The 8256-nt window shown below is 47.8% G+C and overlaps 1 non-coding gene across 1 annotated transcript; it reads left to right on the forward strand.

The window, feature by feature from the left end:
• The first annotated feature begins 115 nt into the window (after nucleotides 1-115).
• Nucleotides 116-218, forward strand: LOC136327949 (U6 spliceosomal RNA). Its single transcript, XR_010730002.1, has one exon. It is a non-coding gene; the product is annotated as a U6 spliceosomal RNA (small nuclear RNA).
• Nucleotides 219-8256: the final 8038 nt, after the last annotated feature.

Below are 8256 nucleotides of genomic sequence, written 5' to 3' on the forward strand. Positions count from 1 at the left end.
AGGTTCATTTGTTTCCATAATGGATATCCAGTTGGTCTAGAATAATTAATTGAAAAGATATTTGTTTCCCTTTTGAATTTTTATAGCACTTTTGTTGAAAGTAAATTGATTGATTGTGCTTGCTTAGCACAAACACTAAAATTGGAACGATACAAAGACGATTAGCATGGTCCCTGTGTGAAGATGATAGGCAAGTTCGTGAAGCATCCCAGATTTTAAAATATATAAAATAGTTTTTATAAAAAGGATTAAGTTTTATTCTCATTTAACTTTTTACTCTAGTATTTTGAAAAAACTTCTGCCTGATGTTGAATCACAAATACTCTCTTTTTATAAACCTCAACATTTTCCTGTTAATGCACCAAGGAATTAGAATACAAATAGCTTTGCTGTCTGGTACTGGGATGATGCTTTTGTCACAGGAGGAGTTAGGACATTGTTCTGAGTAAAAATCAGCCATAAAGATGGCTGTTTCATTCCTTTTATAGTGGGTGGTTCCCTGATATTTGGAGACATTGTCTGTCGGTTATTACACAATTTAGTATTTGCATTCCTTTTGAGTCAATTTTTGAAATTTCCCAGTAAAACATACCTACTTTTTTAAATTTGAAAAGTATTTGGACTGCATTTTGTAAAACCCTGAGTATCTACCATCCAGAATTGACAATTATTACTATTCTCTCAAGTTTCTTTAAAATATATTTTTTTCAATTACTGTGTTTATTGACTTAGCTAAAGGAAGGGAGGGAGGAAGAGAGAGAGAAAGAAACACTGATTTTGTTGTTCCACGTATTTATGCGGCAGTGGTTGATTCTTGTATGTGCCCTGACCAATCCTGCAACCTTGGCACATCAGGAAGATGCTCTACTCAGCTGAGCTGTAAAACCAGGAATCTCCTCTGAAGATTTAAAGGGATAATTAAAGTTGTTTTGTAATCTGTGTTTTTCACTGTTATTTCACGTGACCAGTCTCTGGTCCATCGTAGTCTCTCTTGGTTCAAAACCCAGCAATGGATCAGAGAAGTCAGAAAGTTTAGATGCTAATTCTCCAACCAAGGCACAGATCACGTTGAACAGAATACACATGCCCAAGACCATCACAGGCCAGTTGGCAGAGTCAAAGCCTAAACATAGGTCTTTTAACAATGAAAGCTATAAAAATGGGAAGATTTATAAATGACAAAGGCCATGAGAGGTTTATTTCTTGTCCAAAGCTTGTAATGGCAGATCCAGGCTCAGATAAATTCCAGATGCCCAAAGATTATGAGGTCACTCTATCAGTACTGCTGCAATTGCACCCTGAGTGTTGAGTGAGTCACACTGTCACCCATGCTGGTTCTCAACATGATGGGAGTGGACCCCAAAATCTCCTGGTCGGACCGTCATACCTCACTGACCTGACTCTCTGCTGTCCCATTTCTTCCCTGGGACTCTGAAAGGTGTGACTTTCTCTGATATGTCACTGCTGGCGGCAGCTTTGCAAGGGGAAGCTCAGGGTTTGCTAGACAGGCCCTTCTGTCCTGTCCACATCCCAGTTCCCTGTCTTCACATGACACCAGCCAGCCTGAGGGACGCTGGGCTTTGAACAAAGTAACTGATACTTATGTCTGGAGAAAAGCATAAGGATCACCACACAGCAACTGCTCAGATGCTTCCAGAGGTGAGAGGAGATGGAAGAACATGTCTCTTGACTAGAACCAGGAATAGAGAACACAAAAATCTTATAAAAGACCCAAAGTCATGTAGCAATCAGTATAATGTCCTCCAACCCCCAAAACCAAACAGAAGCTCCCAAGTCTTTTCCTAAGATCTTGGCTCTGAGGACCACTGGGCAGACCCTACCTGGTGCCCAGCACCTGAGTGAGATTCTCACCCCTAGTGAGCTTTGGGTGGGAGATGGTGACCATGTCATCATCAGTCCCTTGGTATCTCCCAGGTCCTACAACCTCTTCATGACCCTGGAGCAGAGTGAGCCTTGCATGTCATGAATGACACAGGCCCAAGCTCCTGGAGGCCAGGCCAGGCCAGTGGGCAGCCATTCTGCACAGTTGCAGCTCAGGATGCAGAAGTGGAATGGGGGACACAGGAGCAGACCCAAGTACAGCCATGCTTGAGGGTTTCCTGGTAGGGGAACCAGGAGTGACCCCCTTTCATGTATCTCCTGGACAGGGCTGGCCACTGGAAAACGGTCTGGGGCTAGGAGCAGAGGGCAGGGAGCGCTAATCGGGAGAGATGCTCAGTGCCTGGGCTGAGGGCAGCAATCAGGACAGAGGGTGGTGGCCGGGCAGGACAGATCTACAAAGGAAGAGGACAGACACCCCTGGGACCCAGGGGCAATTTCCTTGATCCTAAATAAAATGATGAAGCCAGGCCAGTCCCTTTCATGTCCCACACCTGGCTCTGGACTTTGGTGGAAATTTATAAGGACTCACTGTGCTCTGAGTTTACTTCTGTCCCTAGCAGCTGTGCCCTGACCTTGAGTCTCCATCCCTGCTCCAGGCCTTTGGGCCTCACTGACCCTGACTGTTTCACCTGCTCCTACAACACATCTCAGCCTCAGTTTCCCTCTCCAGCTCAGGCCTGGAAAACTGCTTCTAAGGCACAGCTCTCTTGGCCCTGCTCCCTATCCAGAGCCAGCTACTCTGCCTGGCTACCCTGTCTCCTGTCTTCCCCTTGTGGTGGGCAGAATAACGACCCCAAATGATATCAGGGTCAAATCTCTGAAACCTGTGAACACATGGCCTTACACAGCAGATGTGATGAAGTTAAAAATCTTCATCAACCATGTCTCAAGATGGGGACAGAATCCTGGATTACCTGGTGGCCCCAAAATGTAATCACAAGAGTCCTTGGGAGAGAAAAGTGGACAGAGATTTGAACATAGAAGAGGAGAGGCCATGTGAAGATGGAGGCAGAGATTGGACAGACATGGACACCAGCCCAGGAATGAGGCCTAGGACCCCAGAAGCTGGAAGAGGCGGGAAGGACCAAGGACCCTCCCCTGGAGCCTGCGGAGGGAGTGTGGCCCTGCCAGATGCCTGGGTTACAGACTGATGGCCCCCAGATGATGACATGTAAACTTGTCTGCTGCCATTTGTCACAGCCACCCAGGAAGTTCCTACGTCCCTTTTGTTCTTCTCTTTTCGTTTTTCCTCTAATGATCCCCAAAAGAAGGGACGCAATTATACAAAAATAGACATTTAAGCAAAACCAGAAATCTCAAATGCTTTAATTTTAAGCTATTCCTCAAGGGGGGTGAATACTGATTCTCAGGGGGCAGAGATGTTTTAGTTAGAGCTGAGTGACAGGACATGAGAAGAGTCACAGCACATCAGTGGTGTCAAAACCTCACTGAAGTGGTGATTAGGGAACAGACATGAGAATCACCGACATACACCAATGAACTGAGGTGCTCGGTTCCCTCGCCCAAAATGTATGTGCTGGGACCTGCAAATGCCACATGGGGGAGTGTCATGACAATGACGGGGACTTGGTCTGCACCCTCACGGAGCTGTGTTCCCTCCAGTGGAAGACAGAGGTGAGGAGGGGGCTATCAACTTGATTCCAGGACACAGAGGGGCTGAGTGGACATGAGTTTGGAGTTTGACAGCCCCAAATATCAGCCCCACCTCCTAGACAATTCACAAGACAGACAGATGATGTCCGAGTGTGTGGCCAGTATAGCTCCACATGGTCCAGAATGGACACTCAGTGAATGTCAGGTCTCTCCATCTTCCTGGAAAGCTCTGGAGTGTTTCCTGATGAATGAGACAGATGTCTAACCGCATGCATGGCACAGACACGGAGCTTGGCACACACATGTGCACACACCTGCTCCCGAGGCAGCTCCAGAGCTGAGAGCAGGTTCGCACTAACAGTGAAATGTTGCGAAACTCAGGGGACAGAAGTGTCACACACAGCAAGCAGAGAAAGCTCAACATCCTGAACTGGCCTGAAATGTTCCGAGAGAAAAGCTCCATCACGCTAATATTTGCTGGAGTTCCCAGCGGGACTGTGTTCCAGACTGCAACTTCAAAATGAAGGGCAAGTGACTCACATGGGTGGTGGCGATTCTACTTCATGTATGTGCATGCAAGTATGTGTGCCCATGTTTGTGTATTGTGTACACATGCCCATGTGTGTGCAAATATGCACATTTGCGGTTGTGAGTTGCGTGTTTGTGTGTGCACGCACATGTGTCCATGTGTAATACCACATGTGCACACACATGTGCTTTGCAGTTTAGAAAACAGATCTGCCAGTTGCTCTTAGTTAACAGAGGGCCCATTCCACAGATTAGGAAGCAGAGTTCCAGGAGTGTTAAGTGACAGACTGTGGCTTCAGAAAGGGAGAGGAATGGGAACACTATGATCTGGAGGGGTTCCCAACAGTGGCTGCTCGCTGCCCGGATCCTTTCTGCAGAGTATCTTGGGAGAACACAGCTGTGTCTGCGTCCTTTTAAATAAGTCAACTGAGTATAGACACAGAAGCAACATTTTTTTTTGTTTTTTTGTTTTTGTTTTTTTACAGGGACAGAGAGAGAGTCAGAGAGAGGGACAGACAGGGACAGACAGACAGGAACAGAGAGAGATGAGAAGCATCAATCATTAGTTTTTTGTTGCGCACTGCGACACCTTAGGTGTTCATTGATTGCTTTCTCATATGTGCCTTGACCGTGGGCCTTCAGCAGACTGAGTAACCCCTTGCTCAAGCCAGTGACCTTGGGTCCAAGCTGGTGAGCTTTTGCTCAAACCAGATGAGCCCGCGCTCAAGCTGGTGACCTCGGGGTCTCGAACCTGGGTCCTTGGCATCCCAGTCTGACGCTCTATCCACTGCGCCACCACCTGGTCAGGCACAACATGCTTTTTGATTTTGTGAAGACTGAAGCACAGGCAGAATATCATTTCACTGTCAATCATCCTCGTGGTGTGACTTTTCAGACACTTCCCTTAACAGAAGTACTGTCTTCCCCTCCCTGAACATTTTCAAGGCCAGGCCAAGGCACACCATCCCTCTGGGGCACCACCCCTCTAGGAGCTGGGGTCTCATTATTTTCATTTTATACACGAGGACAACAGAGCCAGAAAGTGTATTAATTCATGTATGCAAGGAGTCTGTATTGAGCATGCCAGGTATTGTCCCAGCCCTGGGGGACAGATGCAAATAACAATAGAGGCTCATGCAATGAAGAGAGTGAGGGGAGATGGTCCAAGAAAGGCCTGTGACAATTCAGGGAAGCCTTCCCAGCAGAAGGAGCAAGTACAAAGGCCCTGGGGCTGGATGCAGGAAGCTGGAGGGTGGTCCAGAAGATGAGCTGGATGGGGAACAAGGGCCTCCAGGTACCATGTGAAGGGGGTTTTCATCACAGAGGACACTGATGTGTGGTCCAAAAGCATTCCAGTGCACAGTGGATACAGTAAATAGAGAATCATGGCGGGAAGGAAAGAGACCATCCGGCAGTGAATATAGCTGTCCAGGAGAAAATGCCAAGGGCCTGGGCAAGGATGGGAGTGCTGGAGAAGATAGAAGGGAGGTGACAAGACCTGGGACAAGAGGGGTCATAAGGAACAGGAGGGAGACCTAGGTTGCAGGCTGGAGTTACGGAGAGAAGGGTCTATCTGCACCATGGGGAAGATTCAGGCTTGGACATCACTGCCAAAGCACACAGGGAGGTTAGTCACTTGCTGACTGGGGCCATAAATGTTTTCTAGGAGGTACCAAGACACACAGGTCTGCCTGAGCTCACCATGGGGAAGAATCAGGACAAGAGGGGTGTGGGTCATAGACCCCAAGCAAAGATGCTACAGAGAGGCTGATGGAGACAGATGCTGGTTGCTGGTATGCCCAAAATCACCCCGTCAGCAGTGCAGCTAGGATTTTAATTGACCAGCAAGTGCTTTCATTTGTACTTGACTGAGGTGATCTTTGCTTAAATGTCGCAGACATGAATTACTAAATGCTGTAAATTTTAAGTCAGGAATTTATTTCCAGTTTAAATTATCTTTTGAAATGAGCCTGTCTAGGCAGCTATATATCTTAGAGGAGCTGAGATGCATCAGATTAGAAAAAATAGTCAAGTGCCCAGAGTTGACGTCACCAGTGAGGGGCTGGAACCTGGCTGGCTCTAGGGACCAACCCTCCCTTTCAAGGGCTTTACCCCAAAGATCACAACTCCCACATGCCAGGGCATATGGTGCCTTTGCTGACTTGTACCCGGGGAAGCCTGGCCCCAGACCGATCAAGGGGCTATAGGACTGTGTCCCCATAGACTGGGGGAGAAGATACAGAAGACAGGTGGGAAGCCTCGCTTTCCTGACCTGTGTGCAGAATGACAACCAGCAATGGCCACTGAAGGCCTGTTAGGGGAGTCTCAGGGGAGAGCCCCGAGGATGCCTTTTGTCCAGTGAGATGCACACCTGCAACATTCCGGGGATTAAGACCCTGCGATGGCCCCATGGAGGCAGCCGCTAAACTAACTAGCACCCTGTGGGACACCGGAAAGGGCACAAAGACACGAACAGAACACAGCCTGTCTCTCTGACCTGCTGCAGAGTGGCAGGACTTATTTTTTATCTTCTGGAAAAATTGGCCTGGCCTAGGAACCTTTGATAGTTACAACAACTCCCTCCCAGCCTTCATTATCCAGGAAAGAATATCAAACACCAGCATCTGGCTCTCTGGGGCTTCTGAAAAGTCAGGAGGAGGCTGAGGGAGACAGCATATTAGACACAATGTGCAGCTTACAATCAGAGCCCTAATTAGTTGATTTCATAAGAAGAGAAAAATAGTCTGATCACAAGGTGTTTTATTAGAAGTGTGCAGATGAAACCTGTCTATAATTGATGAAACACACGCATAAATACATAAATCTGGATGCTTTCTGATTTAATAAGGAGAGGCCTTATAAGGCAAATTAGCAACAGCACTATCACCATCATCACCATCATCACCACCATCATCGCCATCATAATCAACATCATCATCGCCATCATCACCATCACATTACTATCATTCCATCGTCCTTATCACCATCACCCATCACCATTAGAATCGTCATCACCACCATCATCATTGCCATCACCATTATTGCCATCATCATCGCCATCATCATCACCATTACAGCCACTATTTACTATCTACAGTGTGCCAGGCATACCCTATACTTGTTTTCTATTTTCAGCTTCATAGCTTAGTTCAGTATAATTATCCTCACATTACAGATGAGGGAATTCAGAGCCCAAGAGAAACTGTAGGCTGCCCAAAAGAGCACAGCAAGGTAACCATTTAAACCAAATGGAACCCAGACAGCCACATATCCTTGCACTGTACCTCCACTGAGGCTTCCTCTTCATTCTCTGAAGCCTGTCCTCACTCAAGGCACAAAGAGCCCACCCCGGGACAGTTTATTTCTCGGCATTATAGCCCAGCATGTTCTGTGTAATGCCCCTTCTTACTTAAAGTTGCAGGTGGGTTGCTCTTGTCTGCACTGAGCCTGGCCTGATGCAGTCACACGCATCCCACGTGTACGGAGAAAAGGAAATGGGCACAGTGAGGAGCTTAGCACATTGGTGACACAGCTAGGGCAGGGCTTGGGCTTGGATACAATATTCAGGGAGTGCTAGACAAAGCCTAGGGACTGCCATCCCTCCCAGACAATCATTACCAGTGCCTGGAGGACATGCCTCTCTGAGTCGCACCATGATGCCTTTTAGACTGGCTTTTTGTGCTGCATCAATGAGACAACGTGATGGTCAAGGGAGGGCCTGGAGGAGGAGAATGATGACCACACTAGCTTCCCAAAAGCGGCACAAGGGGCTCATTGGGCTGGACCTTGGAACACTTGCTGACTTCCTAAATGGCCAGGGAGCTGCCATGCCCTGAGCCTGGGACTCTCTTACAGTGGCTTCCGGGAAGTAAGACAAGGCAGGAGTTCAAAACAGATGGTGTCACCTAAGGCATTTCTACCTGGGCTGCAGAAAAGGGTCACATGGGCTGGAGCAGAAGGTTTGCCCCATGATCCCAGGACCCCGAAGAGGGGACAGCTTTCCTGCACTTATGGAGCCCCTCTGCTCCCGTATGCTGGGAGGAAGTGGCTCAGCCACTTCCAGACCTGAGAGTTGGTCCGAAACTTAAGTCTGGAGAGGAGGTAGATGCAGCCCCAGTGCCCTGACTGAGCGAACTATGGCCCATAGGCTAAATCAGCCCTCTACCTGTTTTGTAGATAAAGTTTTATTGACACACACAGCCATATACTGTT

The sequence above is a fragment of the Saccopteryx bilineata genome, chromosome 2 (assembly GCF_036850765.1).
Source record: "Saccopteryx bilineata isolate mSacBil1 chromosome 2, mSacBil1_pri_phased_curated, whole genome shotgun sequence".
Taxonomy (NCBI): domain Eukaryota; kingdom Metazoa; phylum Chordata; class Mammalia; order Chiroptera; family Emballonuridae; genus Saccopteryx; species Saccopteryx bilineata.